This window comes from Jatropha curcas, chromosome 5 (genome assembly GCF_041381405.1).
Source record: "Jatropha curcas cultivar XTBG-Jc1 chromosome 5, XTBG_Jcur_1.0, whole genome shotgun sequence".
Lineage (NCBI taxonomy): Eukaryota > Viridiplantae > Streptophyta > Magnoliopsida > Malpighiales > Euphorbiaceae > Jatropha > Jatropha curcas.
This window is the reverse complement of record NC_143155.1, coordinates 10,081,697-10,104,758: the sequence shown is the minus strand read 5'-3', so window position 1 is coordinate 10,104,758 and position 23,062 is coordinate 10,081,697. Positions and strand designations below refer to the sequence as shown.

General features: G+C 38.1%; 1 pseudogene; it reads right to left on the bottom strand.

The window, feature by feature from the left end:
- Positions 1-5,218: 5,218 nt before the first annotated feature.
- LOC149496207 (uncharacterized) lies at positions 5,219-21,986 on the bottom strand (annotated as a pseudogene).
- Between the last annotated feature and the right edge of the window lie 1,076 nt (positions 21,987-23,062).

The window sequence follows — 23,062 nt, the reverse complement described above, 5'->3', positions numbered from 1 at the left end:
TTTTGGCAACATATATGTAGCATGTGAGCATGGAGCATTTGATAAGTTCTATAGACATGATGGATATTTGTTTAAGAACAACAAACTTTGTGTGCCAAAATGTTCTATCCGTGAATTGCTTGTGATTGAATCTCATAGTGGGGGATTGATGGGACACTTTGGGGTGCATAAGACTTATGATATGTTGAATGAACACTTTTATTGGCCTCATATGATTAAAGATGTAGAAAGGGTTTGTAACTCTTGTATTACTTGTAAACAGGCCAAATCTAAGTCTATGCCTCATGGATTATACATGCCTTTACCTGTTCCTAGTTCTCCTTGGATTGATATATCTGTGGACTTTGTACTTGGATTACCTAGGACTAAACGTGGTAAAGATAGCATATTTGTTGTTGTTGATAGATTTAGTAAGATGGCTCATTTTATTCCCTGTCATAAAACTGATGATGCCAATAATGTTGCTGAATTATTCTTTAAAGAAGTGGTAAGATTGCATGGGGTACCAAGGACTATAGTTTCTGATAGGGATGCAAAGTTCCTTTCACACTTTTGGAGAGTTTTGTGGGGTAAACTTGGAACTAAATTACTTTATTCTACAACTTGTCATCCACAAACAGATGGACAAACTGAAGTTGTGAATAGAACTTTAGGAACATTGCTTCGTGCTATTGTGGGTAAGAACTTGAAAACTTGGGAAGATTGTTTGCCATTCATTGAGTTTGCATATAATCGTAGCATACATTCTACCTCAGGTTTTAGCCCATTTGAACTTGTTTATGGCTTTAATCCACTAACTGTATTAGATCTTGTTCCTTTACCTTTGAATGAACTTTCTAATCTAGATGGTGAGAAAAAGGCAGAATTGGTGAAGTCTTTACATGAGAAGGCTAGAGCCAACATAGAAAAAAGGAACAAGCAATATGCTAATCAAGCCAACAAGGGCAGGAAGAAGTTAGTACTTATGCCAGGTGATTGGGTTTGGGTACACTTTCGCAAGGAAAGATTTCCCAACCAAAGGAAGAATAAGCTAGATGCACATGGAGATGGGCCATTCCAAGTCTTAGAACGCATCAATGACAATGCCTACAAAATAGACTTACCAAGTGAGTATGGTGTTTCTGCAACTTTTAATATTAGTGATTTGTCTCCCTTTGACATGGATGCAGATTTGAGGACAAATCTTTTTAAAGAAGGGGGGGATGATACGGATCCACTACCACCAACCACCTATGGAGCTCAAGGAAACAAGGACCACAACAATGGCAATCCATTAGCACTTCCTAATGGACCAATTACAAGGAGCCGTGCAAAGAAGTATGGAGCAACCATGTCTTTATATATTCAAGAACAAATCACACAAGAGCTCCATGACCTTGCTTTCAACAAGTGCTATGAAGAACTTGAAGGAACACCTAAGTTTCTCACATTAATAGAAGCACAAGTTGAGTGGGAACCATGTTTGGATAGCACGCCCATGCAAGGTGGCACACCCCAGGCCGTGCAAGCTCACTGCATCTCCTTTGCGCTTCTCGCGCTCGCGCAGTGAAGGTTCGCGCTCGCGAGTGTCGCTCGCGCTCGCGCATGTTGGAATCGCGCTCGCGATTTGCGCTGCCTAACTCACTGCCTCTCCTTTGCGCTTCTCGCGCTCGCGCAGTGAAGGTTCGCGCTCGCGCATGTTGGAATCGCGCTCGCGACTTGCGCTGCCTAACTCTTTGCCTCTCCTTTGCGCTTCTCGCGCTCGCGCACGGTAGAATCGCGCTCGCGAGGTGTGGTCGCGCTCGCGTATGTGAAGCTCGCGCTCGCGAAGGAAGCTAGTTAGCTTATTTTGTGTTTTTTTGCTTTGTTAATGGGTTGGGCCTCCAATATTTCGGCCACCCTTGATTAATTAGCCTTATTTTGTTTAGATTTAGTCAATCTTTAGTAGATTTGGAATAGATATCCAAATCCTTAAGTTATTATGATTTTTTTGTCAACTCCTTAGTTGGTTTAGATTTGCTAAATCCTACTCCTTAACTAACTCTAAATCCTCTAAGGATCTGGACTTCTTAGATTAGTATAAATAGCTTGTTATTTTGTAATTTTCAATAATCAACAATTAATGAATTAAAGACTATTTCTTCATGCTTAGGCGTGTTCATGTTTTTAGAGAGTGTGAGATTGCATTCTTCTAATTGCATCAAGAATCAAGGTAAACTTATCAATTCTTTGTGGCGTTTATCTTATTCTTTTACTCTATTATTGATGTTCTCGCTTCTTTAAGCTTTGGGTGCCATAGAGGGGGATTTATTCTAGATCTTTGATCTATTCCAAAACTTGTCATTGAGTTCATGAAATTTATTTTCATTGGGTTCCACGTCATTGCCCAACATGGAGTGAATAATTCTTTGATGTGAGCAAAGTCAAGGGGAACAGTAGCTATAGAGAACTGGTTAGGACTGTTGGTGTATGGTTTGAACTGTCTTTTGTATTTAATACCAGAGGGAAGGATTTGGAGGTTTTGAGCATGGTGATAGACATCAAAGCCAATCAGAAGATCACGGCCAAAGAGATAGGACCCAATGACATGAGTCCATATGATACAGTCAGGGATGATATGGATCCATTGGTGCTTCCTAGTGGGCTTCGATGTGTTCTTATCCCTTGTTGCTTGTTTTGGTCTAATTAATATGTAAGGGATATGGGCTCATAGTGTTTATTTAAGTTGTTTTGGGTTGGTTTTATGATGCATGCAATCTGCCCAATATCAAGTTGTTTGTTTTGGGCTGGAAATGACTTTATTTTGTGTTTTAGAGTTAAGCCCATGTGTTTTGGCCCTAGGGCAGCCTAGTTAGATGCTCTTCTTTAGGGTTATGTTTGTTTAAGGCATATAAATAGCCTCCTTAAGATGTAAAACGAGATTTTTTTGGCATAATTTAAATCAAAGGCAGAATTGTTCATGCTCTTGCATGTTCAAAATAGAAATCACAAAAACATTTGAGTCAGTGATAAAGCACTCCCTCACGTGTTTACACTCTTTAATCACTCCATGCAAATCCTCCAATTGTACTTCAGAATTTCAGGCCAACCAATCAATCTCAAAGCAAGTTTAGAACACAAGGAAAATAAACCTTAACAAAAGAAACGTAAGCACAATTCTAGAATGAAAACTCAAACGAAATGAATGGTAGCACAAGAACAAAACAATGTACTACTTGATTATTAATTAGAGTGTTGGAACAAGCAAATACACCCTAACAATATAAATGAAGCAAAGATAGCACTAAAACAAGAAATAGAAACTAGAATTTAAAAGACAATTTCTGGATATAATGCATGAATTTAGTTCACTACAAAGCAAACCAAATATGGACCTAATTAATTCTACCCAATCAAAGCAAGCAAACAAAGAAAACCCAAAAAAATTTTTTTTTTTTTAAAGGTACTGTAGCAAGTTTGCTTCTGAGTTCCTGTAGCAAGTTACTGTAGCAGACGTTTTAAGGTACTGTAGCAAGTTTGCTTCTGAGTTCCTGTAGCAAGTTACTGTAGCACACGTTTTTGACTTATATCCTCACTTAACCTACAAATGTGACCCAATTTAGGTAGGGTAAGGGCTTAACAAGGTATAAGTGGATGGTTTGTGTCTCCCAATTCAATTTAGGTAGGTAATGACTTAGTCCAACAATGACTTTTGTGTCTCCCAATTCAATTTTAGGTAGGTAATGACTTTGTCCAACAATGATTTTTGTGTCTCCCAATTCAATTTTAGGTAGGTAATGTCTTTAACAACCAATTCAGATCCAGATTTTTTTTTTTATCAAGAAATAAGCAAACAACAAGAATATTCAAAGATAGATCTTGAATTAATCAAAAGGGTAACTAGAAAATGATGCAAACAATAAGAAGATACAAAGAGAAAACTAGATTCAAGAAGATTTAACAAGAAAATTCTAGATCCAAGAAGATCTAATGAGAAATTGTCTAGACCCAACAAGATCTAAAGAGATAATGTCTAGATCGAACAATATTTAAAGAATTTTTTTTTTTAAGTCCCTAACCCTAGGATAGATTGAAATCCACAACCACAGTGCTCTGATACCAGATAATATGACCCTAGCCAATTAACAAGTACTCTTGCAAATCAACAAGGAAGATCTAGCGGAAAGCATGCAATCACGGAAGTACCCGACAATCCCTATAACCCCCAAGTACTCTTGAAGAGAGAAAGCAAGGAATTTAGAGCAAGAATCAGAAACTTACCTTCAAGTACTCTTGAAAACAACTCTGAAATTCTTGGTGCAATTAATCTTGTAGAACTCACAAGCTTAACTACTAAGGATATTTTGGTTCTATGAAGAACACAATCTGTTCTTGAAAGAACAAGAAGAAAACGTTTTGTTTTGATTTCAATTCAATTGTTAAAAAAAATCCCGTTTTACATTTTAAAGAGGCTATTTATATGCCTCAAACAACCCTAAATTTAAAGAAGAGTATCTAACTAGGCTGCCCTAAGGCCAAAACACATGGGCCTAACTATTACACACAAAATAGAATCATTTCCAACCCAAAATAGACAACTTAATATTGGGCAGATTGCATGCATCATAAAATCAGCCCAATACAACTTAAATAAACACTATGAGCCCATATCCCTTACATATTAATTAGACCAAAACAAGCAACAAGGAATAAGAACACGTCCAAGCCCACATCCCTTACATATTAGCATGGCCTTCAAGTTCCACATAACATTTGTTAAATGCCACATCATGAAGCTCTTGTGTAATTTGATATAAGGACATGGCTGCCCCATATCGCTTGGCATGGCTCTATGTAATTGTCCCACCAGGAAGCACCAATGGATCCGTATCAATTTATTTATCAAATATTTATATCAAATAAAATTGAATTCAAATGTGATTATTGCATTTGTGAATTGATTATAAAGTGAAAGCTAAATTTATAGTTAAATTTGTTTTGTACAAAATAAAAAAGGGCTAATATTAAATATTTTATTATAGTTAGAAATGAATTTCAAGTACTCTTTTGAATGGAAAATGGAGGATGATCTTGAAAGAAGGGATATAGAAATGTTTGAGCAAAATCAAATGCTACTCATTATGGCTAATGATTGATTGATTTTTAATGGAGATATTTTAAAATTCTCATAGCTAAATGTATGACATGGTTATTACCTGATATCACTTCATTTGTTGAAGTTGATATTATGATATGGTTATTACCCTAGCGATATGTCAAGACCCATCTCCACGGGTCGGACTGGCATTAGGACCTGGGTAGGTTTAAGGCCCCCGAAGCCCGTAGTAAGCCTATATTAGTTAAACTCATATTCTATTCATAAATGTGGCTTCAGGCCTAATAATTTATTTCACCAATATATCAAAAATACAATCCATAATATTAATATATGTGCTCTTATTATCCAATTACAACCCATTGGAATACAATTGCGGAACTCTATAATTTATAGTCTTTTACATTTACATCATTATTACAATCATTAACAGTCTTCCATAAATATTATCTCAACTCAGTTGAATTCCATAGGACTTTTCTTTCTTCCTATTTGATACGGATCCACCACCACCAACCACCTATGGAGCTCAAGGGAACAAGGACCACAACAATGGCAATCCATTAGCACTTCCTAGTAGACCAATTACAAGGAGCCGTGCAAAGAAGTATGGAGCAACCATGTCCTTATACATTCAAGGGCAAATCACACAAGAGCTCCATGACCTTGCTTTCAACAAGTGCTATGAAGAACTTGAAGAAACGCCTAAGTTTCTCACATTAATAGAAGCACATGTTGAGTTGGTAAGCACGCCCGTGCAAGGTGGCACGCCCCTGGCCGTGCAAGCTACTGCCTCTCAAGGAACAACACATGATTTGGAGCACGCCCGTTGATAAGGAACCGGATCGGATCAAAGGAATGAGATGTAAGTTCGCCTCTATAGCACCCCACGTTTATAAGGAAACGGAAACACCAATAATCGAGATTAAAACGCTCTATGGCACCCCACGTTTATAAGGAAACGGTAACACCAATAATCGAGCAAAGAACAAGATAAACGCCACAACGAGTTGATAAGTTTACCTTAATTCTTGATGCAATTAGAGGATAGCAAATTCTCACAATCTCTCTAATCAAGAAGAACATGCAAGAGCATGAACAATCTGTCTTTGATTCAAATTATGCCAAAATCCCGTTTTACATCTTAAGGAGGCTATTTATATGCCTTAAACAAACATAACCCTAAAGAAGAGCATCTAACTAGGCTGCCCTAGGGCCAAAACACATGGGCTTAACTCTAAAACACAAAATAAAGTCATTTCCAGCCCAAAACAAACAACTTGATATTGGGCAGATTTCATGCATCATAAAACCAACCCAAAACAACTTAAATAAACACTATGAGCCCATATCCCTTACATATTAAATAGACCAAAACAAGCAACAAGGGATAAGGACACGTCCAAGCCCACATCCCTTAGATATTAGCATGGTTAGGGTGTGCTATACCAACAGCACATGTCTCCAACATTGTAAGAAGCCTAGGTGTGCCTTCAAGTTCCACACAACACTAGTTAAATGCCACATCATGAAGCTCTTGTGTAATTTGGGCTTGCCCATATAAGGATATGGCTGTCCCATATCTCTTTGCTTGACTTCTTATAATTGGCCCACTAGGAAACACTAATGGATCTCCCATGTTGTTCTCCTTGCTCCTTTGAGCTCCATGGTTGAGTGATGGCTGAGAGCTCCATGGTTGAGTGATGGTTGATCCATATCACCCGTGCCAACTAGCACGCCCCAAGCCGTGCACTTCTCTGCCTCTCGCGAGGAACACTCATCCATGCGCGCACGCCCGTGCCAATTAGCACGCCCCAAGCCGTGCACTTCTCTGCCTCTCACGAAGGAAGTCATACAATGCGCGCACGCCCGTGCGCCTTGGCACGCCCTGGACCGTGCAACTCCCTGCCTCTCCAATATTAGTTAGTTATTTTCGAGTTTTTGCTTTGTTAATGGGTTGGGCCTCCAATATTTCGACCACCCTTGATTAGTTAGCCTTATTGTGATTAGATTTAGTCAATCTTTAGTGGATTTGGATTAGATCTCCAAATCCTTAAGTTGTTATGATTTTGTTAGTCAACTCCTTAGTTGGTTTAGATTTGCTAAATCCTACTCCTTAGCTAACTCTAAATCCTCTAAGGAACTGGACCTCTTAGATTAGTATAAATAGCTTGTTATTTTGTAATTATTCAACAATTATTCAATAAATTAAAGACTATTTCTTCATGCTTTGGCGTGTTGGCTTTAGAGAGAGTGTGAGATTGCATTCTTCTAATTGCATCAAGAATCAAGGTAAACTTATCAATTCTTTGTGGCGCTTTGATAAGGATCCGGGATCGGGAATCAAAGGAATGGGATATAAGTTCGCCTCTATGGCACCCCACGTTTATAAGGAAATGGAAACACCAATAATCGAGATTAAAACGCTCTATGGCACCCCACGTTTATAAGGAAACGGTAACACCAATAATCGAGCAAAGAACAAGATAAACGCCACAACGAGTTGATAAGTTTACCTTAATTCTTGATGCAATTAGAGGGTAGCAAATTCTCACAATCACTCTAATTAAGAAGAACATGCAAGAGCATGAACAATTCTGCCTTTGATTCAAATTTTGCCAAAAAAAATCTCGTTTTACATCTTAAGGAGGCTATTTATATGCCTTAAACAAACACAACCCTAAAGAAGAGCATCTAACTAGGCTGCCCTAAGGCCAAAACACATGGGCCTAACTAGTACACACAAAATAGAATGATTTCCAACCCAAAATAGACAACTTAATATTGGGCAGATTGCATGCATCATAAAACCAACCCAAAACAACTTAAATAAATACTATAAGCCCACATCCCTTATTAATTAGACTAAAACAAGCAAGAAAGAATAAGAACACGTTCAAGCCCACATCATGAAGCTCTTGTGTAATTTGGGCTTGAACAAATAAGGATATGGCTGCCCCCACAACGAGTTGATAAGTTTACCTTAATTCTTGATGCAATTAGAGGGTAGCAAATTCTCACAATCACTCTAATAATGAAGAACATGCAAGAGCATGAACAATTCTGCCTTTGATTCAAATTTTGCCAAAAAAAATCTCGTTTTACATCTTAAGGAGGCTATTTATATGCCTTAAACAAACACAACCCTAAAGAAGAGCATCTAACTAGGCTGCCCTAGGGCCAAAACACATGGGCTTAACTCTAAAACACAAAATAAAGTCATTTCTAGCCGAAAACAAACAACTTGATATTGGGCAGATTGCATGCATCATAAAACTAACCCAAAACAACTTAAATAAACACTATGAGCCCATATCCCTTACATATTAATTAGACCAAAACAAGCAAAAAGAATAAGAACACGTTCAAGCCCACATCATGAAGCTCTTGTGTAATTTGGGCTTGAACAAATAAGGATATGGCTGCCCCCATATCGATTGGCATGGCTCCATGTAATTGTCCCATTAAGAAGCACCAATGGATCCGTATCACGCTTATCTTATTCTTTTACTCTATTATTGGTGTTCTTGCTTCTTTAAGCTTTGGGTGCCATAGAGGGGGGGTTTATTCTAGATCTTTGATCTCTTCCAAAACTTGTCATTGAGTTCATGAAATCTATTTTCATTGGGTTCCGAGTCAGTTTGGTATCAGAGCCAAAGATTAAGGTAAATTCTTATTTATCTTAGCTCTAGGATTTGTGTTTATTTGTTTTCTTATTCTTATTGTTCTTGTGTTTGTTTTTCTTCTTCATCTTGTTTCTTTTCTGTTGTTTTCTTTTGTTTAGTTTCAATTCGTTTTTGCTTCAATTAAATTTAGTAATTTCGTGCTTGTTTCAATTCTGGAAGTTTAGATCTTAGATCTTATTGACCAAAAAAAAAAAAGTATAGAAAGAAAATTTCGTCCACCATTGAAATTGCTTGTGTGGATCTTGATTTTGTTCCTGAATCCAAGGGATTTGATCCTAATTCAAAGGGATTCTACCTTATTTTGTGGGATTTTGCCATATTTTGTGGGATTATTCCTAATCCTTAGGAGATTTGACCATATTTAGTGGGATTGTTCCTAATCCTAAAAGGATTTGACCATATTTTATGGGATTTAGTTATCCACTATAATCTTGTGATAAAATCCAATCTTAACTACTTGTGGATAAGATAACAAAAAAATTAGTTGACCATATCTTTTGAGATTGAGCAAAATCTACTACAATCCTTGTCAAATCTAAGAATCCTACTTAAATTGGGTTGCATTAAAAGGGACACAAGGCAGCACGCCCGTGCTTCACCTCAAGCACAACCGTGCACTTTTCTGAGTTCCACTAAACGCACGCCCGTGCTCCATCTAGCATGCCCGTGCACGGTTCTGACCTTAATTAAAATATTGTTTTCTTTTGTTTTTCTTTGATTGCTTGCTTTGTTTTGGGTAGAATTAATTAGGTCCATATTTGGTTTGCTTTGTAGTAAGCTAAATTCATACATTATATCCTAATATTGTCTTTTAAATTCTAGTTTCTTTGTTTTTGTGTGAGCTTTCTATTGCTTCTATTACATTGTTAAGGTGTGTTTGCTTGTTCACTACACTCTAATTGATCATTAAAGTAGTGCATTGTTTATGTTCTTGTGCTACTGTCCATATCATTTTGAGTCTTCTTTCTAGAATTTGTGCTTGTTTTTCATTGTTAAGTTTTATTCCTTGATTCTAAACGTGCTTTTGAGTTGATTGGTTCAACTAAGATTCTGAAGTTTAATTGGAAGAATTGCAAGGAGTGATTAAAGAGTGTAAACACGTGAGGGAGTGACTTACCATTAATTCAAATCTTCTTGTGTTTTCTTTTGAAAACTAACCATGAGTACAGGCAAATCTGGTGATGGTAATGATGGAATTCCAATTAAAGATCCTCAATTAAAACTCTTCATGGAAGCAATTCAAGGACAGTTTAGAACCTTCAATAATCTTGTCCAAGACATGAGGGAGGAGTTGCAAGAGATAAAAGCTTCTGATAAGGAACCGGGATCGGGAATCAAAGGAATGAGATGTAAGTTCGCCTCTATGGCACCCCACGTTTATAATGAAACGGAAACACCAATAATCGAGATTAAAACGCTCTATGGCACCCCACGTTTATAATGAAACGGTAACACCAATAATCGAGCAAAGAACAAGATAAACGCCACAAACGAATTGATAAGTTTACCTTAATTCCTGATGCAATTAGAGGATAGCAAATTCTCACAATCACTCTAATTAAGAAGAACATGCAAGAGCATGAACAATTCTGCCTTAGATTCAATTTATGCCAAAAAATCCCGTTTTACATCTTAAGGAGGCTATTTATATGCCTTAAACAAACATAACCCTAAAGAAGAGCATCTAACTAGGCTGCCCTAGGGCCAAAACACATGGGCTTAACTCTAAAACACAAAATAAAGTCATTTCCAGCCCAAAACAAACAACTTAATATTGGGCAGATTGCATGCATCATAAAACCAACCCAAAACAACTTAAATAAACACTATGAGCCCATATTACATATTAATTAGACCAAAACATGCAACAAGGGATAAGGACACGTCCAAGCCCACATCCCTTACATATTAGCATGGCTAGGGTGTGCTACACCAACAGCACATGTCTCCAACATTGTAAGAAGCCGAGGTGTGCCTTCAAGTTCCACACAACACTTGTTAAATGCCACATCATGAAGTTCTTGTGTAATTTGGGCTTGAACATATAAGGATATGGCTGCCCCATATCTCTTTGCTTGACTTCTTGTAATTGGCCCACTAGGAAACACTAATGGATCTCCCATGTTGTTCTCCTTGCTCCCTTGAGCTCCATGGTTGAGTGATGGTTGATCCATATCATTCCCCCCTTCCTCAAAAAGATTTGTCCTCAAATCTGCATCCATGTCAAAAGGAGACAAATCACTAACATTAAAGGTAGCGGAAACACCATACTCACCTGGCAAGTCTATCTTGTAGGCATTGTCATTGATGCGTTCCAAGACTTGGAATGGACCATCTCCACGTGCATCTAGCTTAGACTTTTGTTGGTTGGGAAACCTTTCCTTCCGAAGGTGCACCCAAACCCAATCTCCAGGTGCAAACACCAGCTTCTTCCTTCCTTTGTTTGCCCTGTCAGCATATTGTTTGTTCCTCTTTTCAATATTTGCTCGAGCCTTCTCATGTAAAGACTTCACCAATTCAGCCTTTTTATCACCATCTAAACTAGAGAGCTCATGTAAAGGTAAAGGAACAAGATCCAAAACAGTTAGTGGGTTAAATCCATAAACAAGTTCAAATGGAGTAAAACCTGAAGTAGAATGTATGCTTCGATTATATGCAAATTCAATAAATGGCAAACAATCCTCCCAAGTTTTCAAATTTTTACCCACTATCGCACGAAGTAAAGTTCCTAAAGTCCTATTCACAACTTCAGTTTGTCCATCTGTTTGTGGATGACAGGTAGTAGAATAAAGTAATTTTGTACCTAGCTTACCCCACAAAACCTTCCAAAAATGTGAAAGGAACTTAGCATCCCTATCAGAAACGATAGTCCGTGGAACTCCATGTAATCGAACCACCTCTCTAAAGAACAATTCAGCAATATGAATGGCATCATCAGTTTTATGACAAGGAATGAAATGAGCCATTTTGCTGAACCTATCAACCACTACAAATATACTATCTCTACCATGCCTAGTCCTAGGTAATCCAAGTACAAAATCCATAGAGATATCAACCCAAGGTGAACTAGGAACTGGTAAAGGCATATACAAGCCATGAGGCATAGACTTAGACTTGGCCTGTTTACAAGTAAGGCAAGAATCACAAACTTTCTCGACATCTTTACGCATATGAGGCCAATAAAAATGTTCATTCAACATGTCATAAGTCTTATGTACCCCAAAATGTCCCATCAATCCCCCACAATGAGACTCAAGTACAAGCAAATCACGCATAGAGCATTTAGGAACACAAAGTTTACTGCCCTTAAACAAATATCCTTCATGTCGATAAAATTTATCAAATGCTCCATGTTCACATGCCAAATACACATTGCCAAAATCTGAATCAGACACATACAAATCCTTAACATACTCAAATCCTAGCAACTTAGAACTAAGAGTAGTAAGTAAAGCATGTCTCCGTGACAATGCATCAGCAACAACGTTATCCTTTCCATGCTTGTATTTAATAACGTAAGGGAATTGTTCAATGAACTCAACCCACTTACCATGTCGCTTGTTGAGCTTACCTTGACCCTTCAAGTGTTTTAGGGCTTCGTGATCAGTGTGAATGACAAACTCCTTAGGTAATAAGTAGTGTTGCCATACGTTCAAAGTCCTCACCAAGGCATATAGCTCCTTATCATAGGTCGAGTAATTGAGTTGTGCTCCATTCAACTTCTCACTGAAGTAGGCAATTGGCTTCTTCTCTTGCATCAGCACTCCTCCAATACCTACACCAGAAGCATCACACTCAATTTCAAAGGTGTTCTCAAAATTAGGTAAAGAAAGTATTGGAGCGGATGTCAACTTCCCTTTAAGCATGTCAAACGCTTTCTGTTGTTCCTCGCCCCACTTGAACCCAACTTCCTTTTTAATTACCTCCGTGAGTGGTGCAGCAATCGAAGAGAAATCTTGTACAAACCGTCGGTAGAAACTTGCCAACCCATGGAAACTTCGTACATCCGAAGCTGATTTCGGCGTCGGCCATTCCTTGATAGCTTTCACTTTCTCGTCATCCACCTCTATACCCTGCGCACTCACAACAAAACCAAGAAACACAAGTCTATCTATACAAAATGTGCATTTCTTAAGCTTAGCATACAATTGTTCAGTTCTCAAAGCTTGTAATACTAGCCTAACATGCCCAACATGATCATTAAGAGACTTGCTATAAACAAGTATATCATCAAAGTACACAACTACAAATTTTCCTAAGAAAGCACGTAAAACATGGTTCATAAGCCTCATGAAAGTACTAGGTGCATTAGACAATCCAAAAGGCATAACTAACCATTCATACAAACCATACTTAGTTTTGAAAGCAGTTTTCCATTCATCACCTGGTTGCATTCGAATTTGATGATAACCACTCATTAAATCGATCTTTGTAAAGTAAGTAGACCCACACAACTCATCTAACATGTCATCAAGTCTAGGAATAGGGTGTCTATACTTTACAGTGATTTTGTTGACCGCCCTGCAGTCAATACACATTCGCCATGTACCATCCTTTTTGGGTACTAAAAGTACTGGAACGGCACAAGGACTCATGCTCTCTCGCACCAATCCTTTCTCCATAAGCTCATCAACTTGCCTCTGCAACTCCTTTGTCTCCGTTGGATTGCTTCGATAGGCTGGTCGATTTGGAATGGTGGAGCCGGGAATGAAATCAATCTGATGTTCTATCCCTCTCAAAGGTGGTAATCCACTAGGTAGCTCCTCTGGAAAAACATCAGTGAATTCCTGTAACATAGAAACAAACACAGGAGGTAAACCATCAAGATTAGTGTCAGCGTTAGAAAACAAAATTTCCTTGAATCTAAGAAGCAACACGGGCTGCCTCAAGGCTATGGCACACTTAACCTCTCTAGCTCTCGCATAAAAAGTGTGTTTCTTTCTCTCCCCTCTTTGTGTTTCACTCACTTTTGGGCCAATAATCTGTTTGGTATCTTTTGTGGCCTCTTTCTTTTCAACCTCTCTTTTAATACTCTTTTGTTCTCTCGAACTGGATGTCTCACTCTCATTTTCCTTCAAAGCTGAAGTTTCTCTCTCTCTCTCAAGTATTTTCTTCTGATCGGTGTACACTTCTTGAGGTGATAATGGAACAAGAGTCACCTTCTTCCCCTTATGAACCAAAGAGTATCGGTTAAAGAACCCGTCATGTAGTGCCTTTCGATCATATTGCCATGGCCTTCCCAACAATAGATGGCCTGCCTGCATCGGTACTACATCACACAAAATCTCATCTTTGTACCATCCAATGGAGAATGGCACAAGCACTTGGCGTGTCACCTTCACCTCTCCACCATCATTCAACCATTGCAATCTATAAGGTTTAGGATGTTTAAGACATGCCAAATTCAACTTATTCACCATACTTACACTAGCAACATTAGTGCAACTACCCCCATCAATAATAAGTAAGCACACTTTTCCATGTATCAAGCATCTAGTGTGAAATATGTTCTCACGTTGTTCAAGGCTCTCCTCCTTAACATGCATATTCAAAACTCGCCTAACAACCAAAGATTCTCCACGTTCAGCAAACAACAAGTTATGCTCATCCTCATCTGAATTATCATTATTGACATCATGCAAATGAGGCATATCATCACAATCACTACATTCGGATTCAGAACTAACATTTCCATCTTCCCTAACAATCATAACCCTTTTATTAGGACATTGAGATGCAATATGCCCTTTTCCTAAACACTTAAAGCATTTAATCTCTCTAGCAGGGTTTATAGAGTTAGAAGTACCTTTGTTTCCTTTGAATGTAGTTTGGGCAACCTCTTTACGTTTCGAAATTGATTCTGTCCTTTGGAAACTAGGACCTTTGAAGTCTTTCTTCTCACCTCCTTTGGACCATTTGGTTCCCAAAGTATTGTTGGAATACTTGTTGGTAGACTTTCCCTTTTTCTGCCTTTCTAGCTTCATGGCCATATCTACCATCTCTTCTAGTGTATCATAGCGATACATCTCCAAAGCATCAGCAATATCGCTATTTAGACCTCCAAGGAATCGTGACATGGTGATTTGGACATCTTCCTCAATCTTAGCTCTTGCCATGCAAATCTCCATCTCCTTGTAGTACTCTTCCACACTCCTCCCTCCTTGCACCATTCTTGCTAGTTTGTTGTGTAAATCCCTAAAGTAATGAGCAGGGACAAACTTTTGGTGCATTAATTCCTTCATGATCTCCCATGGTGGTACTGGTCGCATCCCCCTGCTTCTTCTTTTTTGTAGCAATTGTTCCCACCAAAACATAGCATATCCTTTGAACTCCACAGCTGCAAGATGGGATTTCTTCTCCTGGGAATAGTTATGGCATTCAAAGATTTGTTCTACCTTCCTTTCCCATTCAAGATACTCTTCAGCATTGTTGTTGCCTTTGAATTCTGGAATCCTCATCTTAATTGATCCCAAGTCCCCATCAAGTTTATTAGGATTGGTCTCTTCACTTTCTTCATCATCATGGTCTTGAAATCTAGTTTGTGGACGAGTTCTAGTTGTATTAGAGCTATGTGAAGCTTTTATCTCTTGCAATTCCTCCCTCATGTCTTGGACAAGATTATTGAAGGTTCTAAACTGTCCTTGAATTGCTTCCATGAAAAGTTTCAATTGAGGATCTTTAATTGGAATTCCATCATTACCATCTCCAGATTTGCCTGTACTCATGGTTAGTATTCAAAAATAGAAAACACGAAAAAAATTTGAGTTAGTGATAAGGCACTCCCTCACGTGTTTACACTCCTCAATCACTCCTTGCAAATCCTCCAATTGTACTTCAGAATTTCAAGCCAACCAATCAATCTCAAAGCACGTTTAGAACACAAGGAAAATAAACCTTAACAAAAGAAACGTAAGCACAATTCTAGAATGAAAACTCAAATGAAATGAATGGTAGCACAAGAACAAAACAATGTACTACTTGATTATTAATTAGAGTGTTGGAACAAGCAAATACATCCTAACAATATAAATGAAGCAAAGATAGCACAAAAACAAGAAATAGAAACTAGAATTTGAAAGACAATTTCTGGATATATTGCATGAATTTAGTTCACTACAAAGCAAACCAAATATGGACCTAATTAATTCTACCCAATCAAAGCAAGCAAACAAAGAAAACCCAAAAAAAAAAATTTTTTTTTTAAAGGTACTGTAGCAAGTTTGCTTCTGAGTTCCTGTAGCAAGTTACTGTAGCACACGTTTTAAGGTACTATAGCAAGTTTGCTTCTGAGTTCCTGTAGCAAGTTACTGTAGCACACGTTTTTGACTTATATCCTCACTTAACCTACAAATGTGACCCAATTTAGGTAGGGTAAGGGCTTAACAAGGTATAAGTGGATGGTTTGTGTCTCCCAATTCAATTTAGGTAGGTAATGAATTAATATTTAGGTGGTCCAACAATGAATTTTGTGTTTTCTCAAGATAAGATCCCAAATCAAGTCAAAATATAATATCCTTCAATTGAATGTAAGATAGACTATCAATAAATTCCCAAATCAAGTCAAAATGCCTTTAGGTTGCCCAGCAATTGTGTCTTCCAATTTCAATCTAGGTAGATATTGACTTAGTATGTAGGTTGTCCAACAATTTTGTGTCTCCCAATTCAACTTAAGTAGGTAATGACCTTAACAAATTCTGACTTATCTCTCTTTATCAATGACCTTTTTTTTTTTTTAATCAAGAAACAAGCAAACAACAAGAATATTCAAAGATAGATCTTGAATTAGTCAAAAGGGTAACTAGAAAATGATGCAAACAATAAGAAGATACAAAAGAAAACTAGATTCAAGAAGATTTAAATAGAAATTATCTAAATCTAACAAAATCTAAAGAGAAATTGTCTAGATCCAACAAGATTGATACGGATCGGATCAAAGAATGAGATATAAGTTCGCCTCTATGGCACCCCACGTTTATAATGAAACGGAAACACCAATAATCGAGATTAAACGCTCTATGGCACCCCACGTTTATAATGAAACGGTAACACCAATAATCGAGCAAAGAACAAGATAAACGCCACAAACAAGTTGATAAGCTTACCTTAATTCTTGATGCAATTAGAGGAAGCAATCTCTCACTATCACTCTAAGCAAAGGAGTACAAGCAAAGCTTAAACAAATGAAGTTTTCAATATCTCAAAAATCGTCTTCTTACATGGAATACAAGATATTTATACTAAAACAAGAAACTAGGGCTTAATGAAGCATAAAACACATAAAACGCGTTACTGTAGCGCGTCTGAGTTCCTGTAGCACGTTACTGTAGAAAAGTCAAACTAATTGGCGTGGCACTGTAGCGCTTCTGAGTTCCTGTAGCACTGTAGCGCTTCTGAGTTCCTGTAGCACGTTACTGTAGCAGCGTGCTTTCCTCCACTTAAAGAGCCACCAACAACATTAGAAGCCTAGGAATGCCTTCAAGTTCCTCACAACACTTGTTGAATGCAACATCATGCAGTTCTTGTGTTATTTGGACTTGAACAAATAATGATATGGCTGCCCCATATCGCTTGGCACGGCTCCTTGTAATCGGTCCAATAGGAAGCACCAATGGATCTCCTTCGTCGTTCACCATGCCTCCTTGTGATCCAGCGACGAGTGATGATGGATCCGTATCATCCCCCCTTTCCTCAAAAAGATTTGTCCTCAAATCTGCATCCATGTCAAAAGGAGACAAATCACTAACGTTAAAGGTAGCGGAAACACCATACTCACCTGGTAAGTCTATCTTGTAGGCGTTGTCATTGACGCGTTCCAAGACTTGGAATGGACCATCTCCACGTGCATCTAGTTTAGACTTTCGTTGGCTGGGAAACCTTTCCTTCCGAAGGTGCACCCAAACCCAATCTCCAGGCGCAAACACTAGCTTCCTCCTTCCTTTATTGGCCTTGTCAGCATACTGTTTGTTCCTCTTTTCAATATTTGCTCGAGCCTTCTCATGTAAAGACTTCACCAGTTTAGCTTTCTGTTCACCATCTAAACTAGAGAGCTCATGTAAAGGTAAAGGAATAAGGTCCAAAACAGTTAGTGGGTTAAATCCATAAACAAGTTCAAATGGAGTAAAACCTGAAGTAGAATGTATGCTTCGATTATATGCAAATTCAATAAATGGCAAACAATCCTCCCAAGTTTTTAAATTTTTACCCACTATAGTACGAAGTAAAGTTCCCAAAGTCCTATTCACAACCTCAGTTTGTCCATCAGTTTGTGGATGACAAGTAGTCGAATAAAGTAATTTTGTACCGAGTTTACCCCACAAAACCCGCCAAAAATGTGAAAGGAACTTAGCATCCCTATCAGAAACAATAGTCCGCGGAACTCCATGTAATCGTACCACCTCTCTAAAGAATAATTCAGCAACATGAATAGCATCATCAGTTTTGTGACAAGGAATGAAATGAGCCATTTTGCTGAACCTATCAACTACTACAAATATACTGTCTCTACCATGCCTAGTCTTAGGTAATCCAAGTACAAAATCCATAGATATATCAACCCAAGGTGAGCTAGGAACTGGTAAAGGCATATACAACCCATGAGGCATAGACTTAGATTTGGCCTGTTTACAAGTAAGACAAGAATCACAAACCTTCTCGACATCTTTACGCATATGAGGCCAATAAAAATGTTCATTCAACATGTCATAAGTCTTATGTACCCCAAAATGTCCCATCAATCCCCCACAGTGAGACTCAAGTACAAGCAAATCACGCATAGAGCATTTAGGAACACAAAGTTTACTGCCCCTAAACAAATATCCTTCGTGTCGATAAAATTTATCAAATGCCCCGTGTTCACATGCCAAATATACATTGCCAAAATCAGAGTCAGACTCATACAAATCCTTAACATACTCAAATCCTATCAATTTAGAGCTAACAGTAGTAAGTAAAGTATATCTCCGTGACAATGCATCAGCAACAACGTTATCCTTTCCATGCTTGTATTTAATAACGTAAGGGAATTGTTCAATGAACTCAACCCACTTACCATGTCGCTTGTTGAGCTTACCTTGACCCTTCAAATGTTTTAGGGCTTCGTGGTCAGTATGAATGACAAACTCCTTAGGTAGTAAGTAGTGTTGCCATACGCTCAAAGTCCTCACCAAGGCATATAGCTCCTTATCATAGGTCGAGTAATTGAGTTGTGCCCCGTTCAACTTCTCACTGAAATAGGCAATTGGTTTCTTCTCTTGCATCAGTACTCCTCCAATTCCTACACCAGAAGCATCACACTCAATTTCAAAGGTGTTCTCAAAATTAGGTAAAGAAAGTATAGGAGCGGATGTCAACTTCCCTTTAAGCATCTCAAACGCTTTCTGTTGTTCCTCGCCCCACTTGAACCCAACTTCCTTTTTAATTACCTCTGTGAGTGGTGCGGCAATCGAAGAGAAATCTTGTACAAACCGTCGGTAGAAACTTGCCAACCCATGGAAACTTCGCACATCCGAAGCTGATTTCGGCGTCGGCCATTCTTTGATAGCTTTCACTTTCTCCTCATCTACCTCTATACCCTGCGCACTTACAACAAAACCAAGGAACACAAGTCTATCTATACAAAATGTGCATTTCTTAAGCTTAGCATACAATTGTTCAGTTCTCAAAGCTTGTAATACTAGCCTAACATGCCCAACGTGATCATTAAGAGACTTGCTATATACAAGTATATCATCAAAGTACACAACTACAAATTTTCCTAAGAAAGCTCGTAAGACATGGTTCATAAGCCTCATAAACGTACTAGGTGCATTAGATAATCCAAAAGGCATTACTAACCATTCATACAAACCATACTTAGTTTTGAAAGCAGTTTTCCACTCATCACCTAGTTGCATCCGAATTTGATGATAACCGCTCATTAAATCGATCTTTGTAAAGTAAGTAGACCCACACAATTCATCTAACATATCATCAAGTCTAGGAATAGGGTGTCTATACTTTACAGTGATTTTGTTGACCGCCCTACAGTCAATGCACATTCGCCATGTACCATCCTTTTTGGGTACTAAAAGTACTGGAACGGCACAAGGACTCATGCTCTCTCGCACCAATCCTTTCTCCATAAGCTCATCAACTTGCCTCTGCAACTCCTTTGTCTCTGTTGGATTGCTTCGATAGGCTGGTCGATTTGGAATGGTGGAACCGGGAATGAAATCAATCTGATGTTCTATCCCTCTCAAAGGTGGTAATCCACTAGGTAGCTCCTCTGGAAAAACATCAGTGAATTCCTGTAACATAGAAACAAACACAGGAGGTAAACCATCAAGATTAGTGTCAGCGTTAGAAAATAAAATTTCCTTGAACCTAAGAAGCAACACGGGTTGCCTCAAGGCTATGGCACACTTAACCTCTCTAGCTCTCGCATAAAAAGTGTGTTTCTTTCTCTCCCCTCGTTGTGTTTCACTAACTTTTGGGCCACCAATCTGTTTGGTATCTTTTGTGGCCTCTTTCTTTTCAACCTCTCTTTTAACACTCTTTAGTTCTCTCGAACTGGAAGCCTCACTCTCATTTTCCCTCAAAGCTGAAGTCTCTCTTTCTCTCTCAAGTATTTTCTTCTGATCGGTGTATACTTCTTGAGGTGATAATGGAACAAGAGTCACCTTCTTCCCCTTATGAACCAAAGAGTATCGGTTAAAGAACCCATCATGTAGTGCCTTTCGATCATATTGCCATGGTCTTCCCAGCAATAGATGGCCTGCCTGCATCGGTACTACATCACATAAAATTTCATCTTTGTACCACCCAATAGAGAACGGCACAAGCACCTGGCGTGTCACCTTCACCTCTCCACCATCATTCAACCATTGCAGTCTATAAGGTTTAGGATGTTTAAGACATGCCAAATTCAACTTATTCACCATACTCACACTAGCAACATTAGTGCAACTACCCCCATCAATAATAAGCAAGCACACTTTTCCATGTATCAAGCATCTAGTGTGAAAGATGTTCTCACGTTGTTCAAGGCTCTCCTCCTTAACATGCATATTCAAAACTCGCCTAACAACTAGAGATTCTCCACGTTCAGCAAACAACAAGTTATGCTCATCCTCATCTGACTTATCATTATCAACATCATGCAAATGAGGCAAATCATCACAATCACTACATTCAGATTCAGAACTAATATTACCATCTTCCCTAACAATCATAACCCTTTTATTAGGACATTGAGATGCAATATGCCCTTTTCCTAAACACTTAAAGCATTTAATCTCTCTAGCAGGGTTTATAGAGTTAGAAGTACCTTTGTTTCCCTTGAATGTAGTTTGGGCAACCTCTTTACCTTTCGAAACTGATTCTGTTCTTTGGAAACTAGGGCCTTTGAAATCTTTCTTCTCACCTTCTTTGGGCCATTTGGATCCCCATGTGTTGCTAGAATACTTGTTGGTGGATCTCCCCTTTTTCTGTCTTTCAAGTTTCATGGCCATATCTATCATCTCCTCTAAGGTATCATACCTATACATCTCTAAGGCATCAGCAATGTCTTTGTTTAGACCTCCAAGGAATCGTGACATGGTGATTTGGACATCTTCCTCAATCTTGGCTCTTGCCATGCAAATCTCCATCTCTTTGTAGTACTCTTCCACGCTCCTCCCTCCTTGCACCATTCTTGCTAATTTATTATGTAAATCCCTGAAGTAATGAGCAGGAACAAACTTTTGGTGCATTAACTCCTTCATGATCTCCCATGGTGGTACTGGTCGCATTCCCCTGCTTCTTCTTTTTAGTAGCAATTGTTCCCACCAAAACATAGCATATCCTTTGAACTCCACAGCTGCAAGATGGGATTTCTTCTCCTGGGAATAGTTATGGCATTCAAAGATTTGTTCTACCTTTCTCTCCCATTCAAGGTATTCTTCAGCATTGTTGTTGCCCTTGAATTCTGGGATCCTCATTTTGATTGCTCCCAAGTCTCCATCAATTTTATTAGGATTAGTACCTTCAGTCTCCTCAGCATCAGGGGTTTGAATTCTAACTTGGGGACGGACTCTAGTGGCATTAGAACTTTGTGAAGCCTTCAGCTCTTGCAATTCTTCCCTCATGTCTTGAAAGAGATTGTTAAAGGTTCTAAATTGTCCTTGGATAGATTCCATGAACAATTTTAGTTGAGGATCTCTAATTGGATTTCCATCTCCGTTACCACCTCCAGATGTGCCTGTACTCATGGTTAGTATTCAAGAATAGAAAACACGAAAAAGATTTGAGTTAGTGATAAAGCACTCCCTCACGTGTTTACACTCCGCAATCACTCCTTGCAATTCCTCGAATTGTACTTCAGAACCGTAGGTTAACCAACCAATTTGAAAGCACGTTTTAGAATCAAGGAAATAAATCTTAACAATAAAAGTAAGCACAAACTCTAGAAAGAAGACTGAAAACGATAATGGATGGTAGTACAAAGACAAGATGATGTACTACTTGATTATATTAATTTAGAGTGTAGTGAACAAACAAATACACCCTAATAACGTAATAGAAGCAACGGCAGCTCAAAACAATAATTAAACAAACTAGAATTTAAAAGGACAATTTCTGGATATGATGTGTGAATTTAGTTTACTACAAAGCAAACCAAATATGGACCTAATTAATTTTACCCAATCAAAGCAAGCAAACAATAAAAACCCAAATTTTCAGAATTGACACAGAAATTATAGTGATAACCAGATTTACTTGATGTCACAGGTTGATTATCTTTAACTATAAAATTGCATGCTTGTGTATATAAATGTAGTATAGTCGGTCCAAGCAAAGTATCAACCTTTCCAGCAATGATTTGTGTTCTCTCAAGATAGGATCCCAATTTAAGTCAAATGCTTTTAGGTTGTCCAGCAATTGTGTCTTCCAATTTCAATATAGATAGGTAATGATTATGTTGTCCAACAATGCTTTTGTGTCTCCCAAGTCAAATTTGGTAGGTAATAATTAGTTGTCCAACAGTGACTTTTTTTTTTTTTTTTTTTTTTTGATTTGATCAACAAGATTCAAGAACACAAACAAATCTCCAGATTTGGTATTTAATAACTTATAAATTCGTAATAAATGTAATCAATTGATTTTTTTTTTTTTAACTGAAGAACAAGCAACAACAAGAAGATTCAATAGAAGGTAATTCTAGATCTAAGAAGATCTAACGAGGAAACACCTAGATCCAACAAGATCTAAAGAGGAAATTCCAGATCTGCAATGAAATCAAGAAATAAGACAAACAACAATGGAATCCAACAACAAGAAAACTTAA